Raw genomic sequence first — 14,495 nt, forward strand, 5'->3', positions numbered from 1 at the left:
CTGTTCTATAGGATTCGTTTGTTTGTTTGTTTCTATGTCACTTATTTCTGCTTAATTTTTATTATCTTTCTTTCTACTGGCTTTAGGCCTCATTTGCTATTCCTTTTCTAGCTCCTCTAGGTTAGATTGTTTATTTAAAAATTTTCTTGCTTCTTGAAGTAGGCTTGTATTGGCATATACATCCCTCTTAGGACCACTTTTGCTGTATCCCAAAGGGTTTGGACTGTCGTGTTTTCATTTTCCTTTGTTTCCATGCATTTTTTTTTAAATTCTTCTTTAATTTCCTGGTGGACCTACTCATTCTTTACTCGGATGTTCCTTAACCTCCATTTATTTATCCCCTCTGAAAAGATGTGTCAAATGTTTTAGTTAGGACATTCATATCCAAAGTGATTATTGATACAGTTGAATTGATATGTAGCATGATTAAAACTGATTTTCGTTAATTACATTTGTTTCTTATTTTTCTTCTTTTTCTGCTCTCTGGTCTTAACTGAGCACTTTATGATTCCATTTTATCTCTTAATATGTCTATTAGACTTATCATCTTTTTTTCCTTTTTCATTCTCATCCCTTCTGGCAACCAGCAGTTCCTTCTCTGTATTTATGAGTCTGTTTCTATTTTTGTTGTTTGTTGTTTTGTTTTTTAAAATCCACATAGAATTGAAATCATATGGTATTTGTCTTTCTCTAAATTATTTCACTTAGCATCATATTCTCTAGGTTCATCCATATTGCTGCGATGGCAAGATCTAATTATTTTTTATGGCTGAGTAATATTCAATTGTGTATATACCACATGTTCTTATCCATTCATCTATCAATGGCCACTTGGGTTGCTTCCATATTTGGGCTATTGTAAATAATGTTTCAATGACATAAGGGTGTCTGTATCTCTTCAAATTAGCATTTTCTCTCTACCTCCTTCCCTCCATTCCTCTACCTTTCTTTCCAAATACACACAAACAGGTGTAAACTACTTTGTTTTTTAAAATTCTCTCAGGTTAAGCACTTGACTCTGGCACTGTGATATTTTATTGAGATTAATTATGATGATGCTAACTTTGCCCACTGTGCCCATTAACTCTTTTACCTTTGGAAGCATGAATATTTGATCCAACTATATATGAAAACACTAAGGAAGGGGGTATATATAGGGCAAATATTTTCATATGCTTCATAAAATTGATGTCATGTGTAACATTTGTCCTTTTTGTATACTCTATATTTCCTTGAATATTTTTACCCCTGTGTATTTTGATAGTTAAAAAATACACACCTTTCCTTTCTCTGCTTTTGTCATATAAATATTTAAACCCATGCCCTTAGCAGCTAATCAATTGTATTTTATATGAATGACCGGAAAGTCTTAGAAGATATGTGTAAATATATGTAATGGCTTTATTGCACTGACAACAGATGTGTGAGATATCTGCAATATGCATGGATTAAATTTTTTTACCTCTGTTCACTTGCAGTGTTCATAATATATTTATAATCTACTCCACTTACATTATTCTTAAATAATAAAACACTCCAACAAAAATATCTATAAAATCAACACATCAAAGCCAATATTTTTTATTACAATAAGGTATTTTTAAAGAATAACTAGTGTCTCCAAGGAACAAAATGAAGATTAGTAAATTTATGATTAAAATGAAAGTCCAAGGAAGTTCACATTTTCTATGTATTCATTCTCCACAGGGTACATAACCCCCTAAGAATAAAACAAATACTTTCTATAGCTGAAAGACTTCAATTTGAAAGGAAATGTTTATACTAACACATTGTGTTTTGTTTTGTTTTGTTTTTACCATCACATTTCCTTGACATATAGAAGAGTTATATTTCCTCATTACATTTCACTAATAAGCTTCTTTTGACCAAAAAATGTTTTGCACCACAAGGTATATTTGAATAAAAATATAGAACATGGAAATATGCTGAAAATCTTTTGAAAGCAAAGGAAAAAAAAGATTGAAGAACAATGCTGTTTAAATATGATAGCTTATTTCATATATTAAATGCATCTTAAAATTCTAATATTAATAGTGGTGTGTCTTTTTGTTGTTAAACATTGTAAATTTAATGATAATAATTGTCATTGTAAAGAACATTGGCTCTTTACTATTCTTTTTTTTTTTTTTTTCTCTTTACTATTCTTATTGCCCTTTACTTAAACATATGCAATATCTCTACCTTGGCATATTCTAATAACTTCTTAATCACCTGCACATCTTTTTCTCTCTCATCAAAACTCGTGTTCCCTACTACATATATTGTCAGCATGATCACTTTTGTGTGTGTCTGTAGCTAAAGAGGAACATCATAATTGGAACTACTTTGTTTATTTAGTTTTTCTGTTTCTTAAAAATGGTTAATTCAATTTATATGCTTATTTCAATGCTACCTTTTAATTTATTTATCAATGCTACTTTTAAATTATTTCATGTGTTTTTCCTTTGGGTTTAGTTTTCTTTTAGGTGAAGTGCATTTGTTTATAATTCTTTCAATGAGAAAGAATCCTAAGCTTTTAGATTTTATATCTCTTCAAGTATCAATATTTTGACTCAATATATGGAAGGTAGGCCAGTTGGGTATATTGGGTATAGAAATTTAGATTAGCCATCAGTTTTCTTCTACACTTCTAAATTTATCACTTAATAATCTTCTGGTCTTATTTTTTTTTTGGAAATGGTATTAGTATAATTTGTAGATACTCTGTATCCTATTCCTTCACTTTTAGTATTATAAAGTTTAACTAGCATTTCTGTAGGTGAAAATTGATTTGGATTCATTCTTCTAGCTAATAAGAGTTTGCTTCAAATAGGAAGATTTGTGTTTTTCTATAATTCTGGAAAATTCTAAGCAGTGTTCTTTTCACATATTGCTGCTGCTGTATTCCTCCCTTTATCTTGCTTTTGGAATTCCTATTAGATAACTATTGAATCCTGTCATCTGTGCACCTATTTTCTTGTTACTCTTTCGTAAACACGTATGCACACATACACACATTTATTTGATCTTTGTGTATAATTCTGTTGGAGTTGCTCAATATTATCTATTATTTAGTCTCCCGTGATATCTAGTTTATACCAATTCTAAATTCCCTATTTAAATTGTGTGTCTTTTTTTCTCAATTTTAGAATTTTTATCACCCTCTTCTGCAGAAGCTGAAAAACTGCTAGGATTTAAAATGAGTACTTTGGTTCCAAAGCTAAATTTTATTTAGTGTAATAAATAAAACCAATTAAAACGTTTTAATTTTATTGTAAACGGTGATGACTTAAAATATCTGGATGGTTTTGTAAAGGTCTACTGTGTAATTATGAGGAGTTGCAATTTTGCTGCTTAATGCAATTATACAGTTCAAAAAAAAAAAAAAAAGAAAGAAAAAGAAATCAGAAGCAGCGTTTTACAAAGAACCCTGTAGATATTAACCTCTTCCTTTGTTTGTTTTCTGGTTTTGCTCTGCTTTTTAAAAGTTTTTCAGTTTTATTGAGTTATAATTGAAAATTAGAGTTGTAAAAAAAAAAATTAGAGTTGTGAGATATTTAAAGTGTGTATCATGTTGATTTGGTATACATATACATTGTGAAAAGATTCCTCTCATTTAATTAATTAACATATCCATCATCTCACATATATATTTGGTGAGAATATTTAAGTTGTACTCTCAGCAAATTTCAATTATACAATATGGTGTTATCAACAACAGTCACCATGTTATACAGTAGATCCTCAGACCTTCCCTTATTGTTAAAAGTTTGAGCCTTTTTTTTAACAACTTCCCCCTATTTCGTCCACCCCAGCCTTGGCAACCACTTTTCTACTTTATGTTTCAATGAATTTGTTTTGTTTTGTTTTTAGTTTCCATATTTATGTAATGCTAGACAGTATTTGTCTTTCTCTCTTTGGCTTATTCACTAGCATAATGCCCTCAATGTTCAATCCGTATTGTTAAAAAATGCAGAATTTCCTTCTTTCTTGTGGTTGAATAATATTCCAGGGTACATATAAACTGTATCTTCTTTGTCCATTTGTCCATTGTGGATACTTAGGTTGTGAATATTGGGAATGGATATATCTTTTTGATATTCCATTTTCATCTTCTTTGAGTATATACCCAGAAGTAGAATTACTGGATCTTATAGTAGTTATTGTTTTAATTTTTCAAAGAAATTCATATTGTTTTCCACAGTGTCTGAACCAATTTATATTCCCACTAACAGTGTAGTTCCCTTTTCTCCACATCCTTCCCAATATGTAGTCCTTATCTTCTTTATGATAGCTGTTCTAACAGGGGTGAGATAATATTTCACTGTGGTTTTGACTTACATTTCTCTGATAATTAGTGATCCTGGACATCTTCTTATGTACTGATTGGCCATTTGGGTGTCATCTTTGAAAAAAAAAATTAGTTCCTTAGGTCATCTTTTAAATGGATTGCTGTTGTTGTTGTAAAGTTGTAGGAGTCCTTTATGTATTTTGGATACTAATCCCTTACCTGGTTTGCAAATATTTTCTCCCACTCTGAGGTCCATATCTGGTTTGTCTGGACTTAAATTTTGAGATGTTAACCGTTATGCTAACATACAACAAAATTTAGTTATCTGTTCTAGTCAGGCCTATTTTATGTTTAAGTGTTGTTTGTGAAAGGCATTGGGGGAGAATAGAAAGAAAACTAAATTTGAAGTCAGAATGCTTGGTATAAAGCAGCTCTGTTGTCAATATAAATATCACTTCTTGAACTTTGAATAAATCATAGTCCCTATGTTTCATCTCTAGAGAGTCTGATTTAATTAGTCTAGGGCAGGGACTGAGCATTTCATATCTGCAGAGCACTATAGGTGGTTTTAAAGTGTTAATGGGCATGAAAATCAGTAGAATTGTGGAAAGTACAAAAGGTATAAATGTTTATCTCTACTAATTAACAGATTTTAGATCTTGAGATCATAATCTTGCAAAGCATTAGGTTCCCAATCTGTGAAATGGAGAAGATCAAAACCTGTTTTATTACCTCACCTGTTTCAGTTAACAAATAATTGAAATAATGTATTTGCAATGTATTTCGCCAATTATCACATACATAAGTTATTATTCTTAAATAGCCTCTAGATTCCTTTATCATAAAATATCAGTGTTGCTTTCAATTATGTAATTCTAAAGCAAAAATGTATAACACTCAAAACACTGTTGCAGAAGATCAATACCATACTGAAATAAGGTGAATTTTAGCTCTGTTATACATTCCTCCCTACATCTTCTACCCAAATATTGCAATAGCCCCTGTTGTGGTCACACTTCTGAAACTCTTTCCTTGTGCTTTTTACAGCAGACAAGATTTGTCTTGCAAGTGTAAAGCTTTCACATATAAAATATATTTCATGGAAATAAAGAGGAGATAATCATGTAATAATTGAGTGTGGTAGTTGTTCTGAAACTTACCTGCTGTGATTATGTAGGGCAAATTCTAAATGTGACTCTGAAAATGACAATGTAGTAGAGATTATCACATATATACACTCATTTTTCTCAATGATTGACAAGTAGGGCACATTGGAGAAAATTGCTAAGGAATACTTATCTTTTTAATAAAATTTTCAGTGATATTACTCTTGAGGAGTGGGTGTTTCTTTTATATTTTAACCAATTCACTCTTTTACTTGTAGCATTTCCATTTCTTTCCCTAATTTGGCTTTAAGATAATTAACCAACAGGTTTTCAATATAGATAAAATCAGTACTATAATCTTTCTTGTTCTGTGGTCCATTGAACAAACTATGCCTAACTTTTGAGCAAAAGAACCCCAAAGACATTCCACTCATGAAGTAATGCAATAATTTCAGTAATATATCTGTTTTATTATATATGGACTTACTGGAAAAGACTATAAATCGCTACCCAGCTATGTTCAGTTGTGGTTATTTTATCTTCTTTGTACACATCAAGTCAGAAGATGTAATACTTGTAGTGTTTAGAAAGTCATAATGCAGATGATGGAACTGGTTTTATTTGAATGTAAAATCTGCAGATATACAATTATCCATGTCACTGCTTTGACAAGAAAGAGATATGTCATGTGTAATTGAGAATTTAAATGAGCCAAATTTCTTAGCAACTCATTTCCACCTATATCTGGCTCTTTGCATTCTAGGTAGAACAAGTAACTGTGTCTGCCTTACTTTCTCCAAACTGCATTTAGCTGCAATATTTTGCAGAGTTGCCTAAAAGCAAGGTAAGAGCTGTCAGCAACATAGCCTCTGCTTCCATCGCCAGTTCATTGTGTGTGCAATTCATCCCAAAGTTGACCATTTTTTACCACCTCATTCCTCAGTTCGGAATATGTTCAAGACTGGCCTTTGGCTTGATAGCATAACAATTGCCAATGTCAAAACATTTTTTCCCTATTTTTGAAAATACATTTTCTCTGGCCTATAGCCATATTTTCTAACTCGGGTCAACTCAAGAAATTTCCTTAGCAATCTGATAGCTTAATGAGCTCATTTTATGAATGTGCTCCATTCAATGTGTGAAGTACATCATACCACTGGTTTATTAGAAACATGGACTTCTGATTTGCTTTCATGCTCAATTCATTGAAGAGTGTTTCTGGGTGTTGCTGTTGTTGTTTTGTTTTGCTTTATAAAATGTGCTGATTATAACATTTTAGATGAGTGCATGAATCATGTTTGACTAAATTGCTGAAAAGCAAATGGGAGATGGCAACAAATACATGAACATTTTGTGAACAAGATGCTCCCTGTGTTAAGCTACTTCCTATGTAAATTATTCTTCCTTGGCAGTATGATCCTGTTCAGTTTTAAATTATGATTGTACTATGGAATTTTATAGTTGTCAGGGACCTCTGAAAACCTTATTTTTAACAATAAGGAACCCAATAGTGGAGAAAGAACGTGCCACCCACATAAAAAATACTGTTAATGAATAATAGACTTAGGACTAGTCCTCATACCCTCATATATTCTCTTTAGTTTCCTGTTTCAACTGTAAGCTTCCCATCTAGGTAATCTATTTTAAAGACATATATAAGAGCACCTATTTCATAATGGCTAAAATTTCACATTTAATTCATTTACTTGTTGCTGTTACAAAGTATATACAACAAAAATTAAATCAAACAAACAAATGAGTACTTTGCTAGCAAATACTAACATTTGGTTCAGGGCAAATGTTCTTATTTTCTATTCCATCTAAAATAAACATTAACTTTGCTATATTTTGTTTAAATGGCATGTTTTTAACACATCAATAAAATTTTATTTAATTTATGTGCCACAGCTGTCAACTACATGCAAATCCTGTTAGTGCAGTGATATGGAAATCTTTCCCTGAAATCTTGTTAAAAATACCTCTGGGAATTCATATTCATATCCATTTAAGAGAGTGGATGAACAGAATCTGCCTAACGTAATTGGGGGAAAAAATCAATAAGATTCTCTTATCGACTGTCCTCATTGCCTTCTGGTTATACACAGTAGGTATAAAGAAGGAACTATTTCTGGTCTTTAATTTATACTATTTAGTTTCACAATTGTATTTTAGTTTTTCTGGAAAGTAAATAAAAGAATATGAATTTTGGATAAAGATTCAATACAAGTATTTGAAGGTTAAGTTAGCCATCTTTTTCCTATATATCAGTCGTTTGAAAGTTATTTTAGAGACGAGGTAGTAAAATAAAACTCTCATTTTACAGGATGCCAGAGTTTAGAAAGAGTAGGTCATTAGTTAAGGCTGCTCATATGGAGATCAGGACAAAACTTTGACCCAGGAATCTAACCTCTCACTGCCCTCTTTTCACTGACTGCATTCTCTTTGAGGACACAAATGTCCTGACTGCACACATATCTTTGATCTATTCAGAAATAATTTATCACATAATAAATGATGATTGATTTAAGTTAAAAGTATGTGTTGATTAAAAATAGGCAAATATATTTTGAAAAATTAGAATACTTTTCAAGATTTAAATTCTAGTGACACCAAAATGGCATCCTATTGTTTAAAATTCAACAATTATTACCGTCTTAGTGATTTGGGGCTGCTATAATAGAATAGCATAAACTGGGTGGCTTATCAGTAAAGATAATTTCTTTTTCACAGTTCTGGTGGCTGGGGAAGTACGTATCAAGGCACAGTCTGATTTGGTGTCTGATGAAAAATCTCTTCCTGATTGCTGGAACCATCTTCTTGTTATGTCCTCTCGGATCTCTTATTATAAGGACACTAACTCCATTCATGAGGGCTCCACCCTTCAGACCTAATTATCTCCTAAAGGCCTCACCTCTGAAGACTATCACTTTGGGATTAGAGTTTCAGTATATGAATTTGGGGGGAGACACAAATATTCAGTCCACAGCATTATGGACAGAGCTGCAGGTGAGACATGTCCTTTTCTCTCCCACCTTGAAATGATTTGCATACTCATTTAGACACACAGCCAACAAGTACCTGTGAGGAATCAAATAGCTTCTCTCAGAAGCACAGGTGCTCTGGCAGTATAGGCTAAAAAGAAGGTGCCGGTGTTTGAGCCAAAAAAGCAGGAGAGATACTAATTATTTAAGCTGACAAGCTACAAAAATAGAGCTATTGATGCAAGTAAAGGTATATTTTGATTATACTAAATTTAAAAATTTGAAATAGAATTTTCTTGGGCTACATGATAATCCCTAACCAAATAATGTGTTAAATGATCTATTTGGAACATAAAGCGATGCAATTATAGCAGCAGACACTTAACCAAAGAAACAAAATCAAATTTTAGGCATTAGAATAGGATGTATAGATCAGTTTTAGATACATCCAAAATACTTTGGTCCCATATCTCTTTCATGCCAAATAGCTGCTAAATTTCCTGAATGCAAAATCAAAGTTCAGCAAACAGTTTCGGGATCAGGATATAAAACTGTTTTAGGGGTAGAAAAAAAAGATGTCTTTATTATAAATATTGCTCAGTTACAGTCTTTTGAAGATAGTGCCACTCAAAAATAGAAAACATAATCTTGTGGACATGAGCCTGTAATGTGATGTCTCCTGGTATAATTTCTGAGAGCTTTACTTAGATACCTAAAATAAACATTGTCCTCAAATAAATATATTCCATTTCATATCACTTAACTTTCACAATATCCTTAAGAAAACAATGTGAAACATTTGATCCTTTAAATGGGTACATTATTTCTGCAGACTGGATTGAAATAGATTAATTTATTCATGACAGCAAATATAGTTTTAAAGTTGTAATTCAGAATTGGAAAGTCCTAAGTGCATTTCCATTAATTAAAAAAAAAAATCAAATGTTGGCTTTTTTTATTATTCTGCTGATGAGAAGCAAGTAAGTGCAGTTAAGTGATTGTGCGCTGTGGAGGCATAAAATTTGGTACTATCAACTAATCAGTATGCTCAGTCATCTGTTCTCACTTTACATCTAAAAATGTAAAGGCCTTTCTGTAGTACTGCCTTCTCTGTTTATCTGAAGGTTATATTCAAATTCTTAGCTTTCTAAAAATCAAGTATACAGCAAAAACCCAGAGAAATACCCCATCCATCACCAGTTTTTATCTTCAACAAAAGCGTGTATTTTTCCTAATAAGATATTCATGAGATCTGTTAAATTCATTTATTGAGTTCTAGATTGCATCAAAATATAGCAATAGAATTGAGTCATGCAGATGACTGCATCAAAGACTGAATGATTGGAAACCAAATGTGCTATACTATTCATCGTCTCACGTTTTAAATAGAGAGGAATACTATAATCTATAATTTAATTCAATGAGCTTTTAAGTAATGGTACATACTGCTGTTTATGGTTCAAGCAATATAGCCACAGACTTCTTATTTGACAGGAATTGGGACACCATCCGGTTTCTGATTGATTTAAGTGTAACAACAGATGGACCCCTCACAAGGAAGAAAAACAGTGAGGGCAATAGAATGTTACCTGGAAAAAGAATGTGTCAAAATGCTCTCAAGTAAATTAAAATGATAAGATTGGAGATTTGGTTTGATTTGGTTTTGGGAATTGCTATTTTTCTTAATGTTTGTGGGTTTCCACTTTATAATGAAAAAAGGATTTGAACACCTAGGCAACCTGTTAAGTCTCCTAAAGATTTTGCTGTTTAGAACTCCCTGGTTATATTATGCACATAATGAATTGTCCCCCCAATGTGATAAATTATGTATTAGAATAATGGACAGATCAATCAGTGGCGCTGTGTAAGTGAAACACACAGCTTTTGGCAAAGCCGGGTTTGCATGTTTACATTTATCACCCAAATGCCTTGACTTTGATGTAGACCTTTGAGAAGCATTTATTAATCATGATTTCATTAACATTTTTGGCAAACTAATGACTTTTATTTGTCAGAAATATTGCTGATGATATACTGGTGGTGTCCAAAAACACTAATCTTCTTTTTGCTACTTAACCTTCTGTGAAATTGTTAAACAATAACTTTCATGAGACATCATACTTTAGATTACTAGAAAGGTCCTGGTGTCAGAACTAATCAGATTGTGTATCTGCTGGTAGCTGAATGTTATGGCTTTGTCTAGTACAGTCCTGGTGGGGGTTCACTTATGACATCTCATCTGTTGAAGAATGAAGAGTACCACTCTAGGGGAAAATTAATGTTTTTGCCAGTAGTATATATCAAATGATTAACAGTACAAATTATTAGTATTTCAGTATATTTCAATGATTGTGAAAAATTTGGATTTGAGGAAACTATTCAAAATAATGACATGTATGTTCCTATATGATCTCTTTTTATTCTATAAACATCTATTGTGATACAAACTCTAAGCAAGTTACTCTATGGGGAAAGAAAATTGAACTTTTCCATACTCTAAGGAATGTACAATCTACTTAGCTAGACAAAAATCGTTACTAAGGAGACTAATATAATGAGCTATATATTGGTAAAATACCTATAAATGATAAAATTAAAAAAAGGGAAAATGAATAATACAAAATATAGCACTGTTAATTTGGAAAGGGGAAGAAATCTATGACTTTTTTCTATAAATTATATTTAGCAGTTACAATTTATAATTAGGCTTATAATCTGAAGTTACCTGGGAGAATGTTTTCTAGTCTTCAAAAAATAATTATTGATATGTTTTTGCATCAATTACAGTGCAAGATATTAACTCTTGTAAGTTTATTCTTCTATTTTCATAAAAATCTAAATTAACATAAGCTTTATTTATTCAAAATTACTAAAAGAAAGATTGACTTAATTTTCTAGGTAAGAAAATGGATGCTGTGTGTGGTTTTATTTGCTAATGAAAATCACCCAAATGAACCAAGTTTCTCAGGTTCTGTGTTGCTGATCCAGGGGTCCTCAGTCTTATATTGGTAATTAGATATTTTTCTAAGTAGAAATGAACTTGACCCAGGTTCAAAATCATAGATTTCACCAAAGAGATGCAAGCCAAATCCTAAAATGCCTATCACTGAAACTCCCCAAAATTCATCCGCCCCCTGCAAAGAGGAAGGCATTGTAAGAACCAAGTCTCTTAGGGAGTACTGTTTTTCTCATTTATTCTCTGATTGTTGATTTTCATAAAATGGAGTGTTTCCTTAACTTACAGTAGATTTAACCCAGAAGAAACTGTTACAAAGTTGAAGTGGATTGCCTCCGAAGGCATCTCTTTGTTTCCTTATTATAATCATATTAACGCATTTAGATTTATAAATTACGTATGTGTATTACTCTGATTATTTTTTAAAGGTAAATATGTCATTTTAAAAAGAGCCAGTAGAAGAGCAAGCCAGTCAGAGTGAAGAGCAGATAAAAAGGCCCAGAGTCAGGAATAAGCTTGGTATGTTCAGGTAATTGGGGTGGGTGGGGAGGAGATTGCTAGAGCATAAGAGACTACTGATAAAAAGAAGAGAGATCAAAGAATAGGAGACTATAAAAAGACTCCTCTGAAGTTTATTTCTGCCTCAAGGTTGCTCTCTGAAACCAATTGTTATCTGGAAATGGTCGACTACCCCCATGTTCGATCCACACTCAACATATATCCTTCCCAATTAATTCCAAAGGCCATTCAGGAAAAAGGATTGTGTGCTTTATCTTTGTCCTAGGTCTTTCCTGCCCTAGCAAAGGATCTGAAGTGTAGTCAATCCACAAAATGTATTTTGTGGGATTTTTGTTGTTGTTAATTAGAGACCAAAGAGGGTCTTAGAGATGTACTTACAAGTCATAATTTTATAATCAAAAGAAGATGAAAATAAGTGATAAGACAAATATCATTTGGTAAGAGCTGGGATTATGTATATCATTCTAGTTTCCTAATGCAGAGTAACAACCTTATCTGACATTGTTATTATAAGTATTAGGGGATAAAGCCAAAATATTCGTAATAAGCCAAATTAAATTTGGGTGCCCAGGAAATCTTAAAAACTCTTTAAGAGCTAAATATAAGATGAATAGTTGTTGTTTTTTCAATAGACTCAAAACAACAACAACCTTTAAAAATCAATTTAGAGATATCCAGTGAGACTCAGAGAAGGATGTGTTTTCCACTTGGACAAGATGCATATTACCTTCACCCCATAATTCTAGTTTCCCTAAATGGATTTAGTATGTTTTGTGATGGAAATATCAAGTCATCAATAAATTAAACAAAAGAAGCATCGGTAAAAGTAGACTAGAACAAGGGTACACTCACTGTATATTTTCATTTTATTTGTCAGATTTTAGAAAGCAGCTTATTGTAACACATATAAAGAAAAAATACATGCTTAAACATTGGAAGCACTTAATTTTAAAAGTGCGTGTATGCTTACTCTTTTTGGCATTATCCTGTACATAAATATCAACCACATGAAAACAGTTTTAAAATAGTATTCTTTTTTAACATCTAAGCTTACAGCATGCACAATGCAGTAAAATTAGTCATGTTAGCATGAGATCCATCTTACTAAATACCAAGTTTCATTTAAGAGTAATGGTATGAGGAACATGAAATTAGGTTGTTATAAGGGGAGCTTATATAAACTCTCTTCAGCAGGGGAAAAAAATACAACATAGACATGAACTATGGATCAAAAAATTCCGCATTATTTAGAAGAGTGTGCTTCTTTCCTGAGGCAGAAACTGCACTTTATCTTATCTTCAAAAAGCTTACTTTGTATTTGTTTTTGGTTCATCTCCCTAACAAGTGCTCTGTTTGCTTCTATACTGTTACTCCATTTACCTAATTTGAAAATAGTTTCCCTTTCAACACGAGTGCTGTTGTAGTAACTCACTTCAAAAATCAGAGAGAGAGGACATCAGCAGTCCACTTTCCTCTGTGAAGGAGAGATGAACCTGTTAAGGACTCAGGACACTGTGAAAAACGAACCTTTACTGATAGTTATGAGAGCCAGAAGAGGAGGGGAAGACTTCCTTTACAATATGGAAGCCGGCGGCTGTGAATTAGGCCATAGGACTCATTTTTTTGTCAACCACATATTGTTGAAAGTGGAAGTCTTGGGGATGAAGCCAAAACTTTACTTCTTCAATGCTCAAGCTGCCACAGTAATTGAACAGTCAAAGCCCTCATTTTGTAGGTAAGAAAACTGATGTCCTGAGAAAGTGTGTTTTATATTACAAGTTTGTGAAAAGGTGATACACAAGTCTGAATTTATTGAAATCTGAGCCCATTGCTCTTTCTTATGATCCATCAAACCAGTTAAAACTTAAATGGCATTTATTTATCAGGCATCTGTTTTATACCATTAGTTTTCTTACTGGAAATAGGGCAATGAGCCGCAAGAGATCCATTTTAGCTACCCTCATGGAACTTATGTGAATTACATTGATAGATATTTGAAGAGCAGCTATTAAATAAGATTTTCAAAAAACAGACATTTGTTATTCATGAGCTTTAAAATATTATGTATTTTTTTCTTTAACCAAATGGCATTAAATCACTAAGAGTTAGAAACTCATTTATCCATTTTCTTGTAACCCTTATGCTAGTAAAAAACAAATCTTGTGATAAAATTATGCTATCAAAACCAAGTTTTAAATTCTAGAAACTTCTGCTTCTCAAAGAAGTCCAGGATTGTCTTCTAGTCAGACCGCTATGGAAACCAATATGATAACTGAGTAATTAGTAATGGCCTTGACTCATGGTAGTTTCTCCCCCATTGTGCTTTTGACTCCTTTGCATAGAAGGCAAAATGATCAAGAATGAGGAATAACATCTTTGGAGGATATTGCATTGCTTGAGAAAAAATAAGAATGCAAATTAAGAGCATGTCTTAATTTTATACTTCATAAATTATGGTGGTGGGCACAAATTTCCTGGCTATAAACAATGAAAATTTGGTCAGTGTGAATCAAATGAGGAATCAAAATATCCAAAGCTACATTTTCAGTTAAGCAATTTTGCTTATAAACTGTTCAAATTACATAGAAAGAATGATCTCAGAGCTGAAAGCAATGATTTTGTTGTTAATTACTTTAATATTT

This window comes from Vulpes vulpes, chromosome 4, assembly GCF_048418805.1.
Source record: "Vulpes vulpes isolate BD-2025 chromosome 4, VulVul3, whole genome shotgun sequence".
NCBI classification, from domain to species: domain Eukaryota; kingdom Metazoa; phylum Chordata; class Mammalia; order Carnivora; family Canidae; genus Vulpes; species Vulpes vulpes.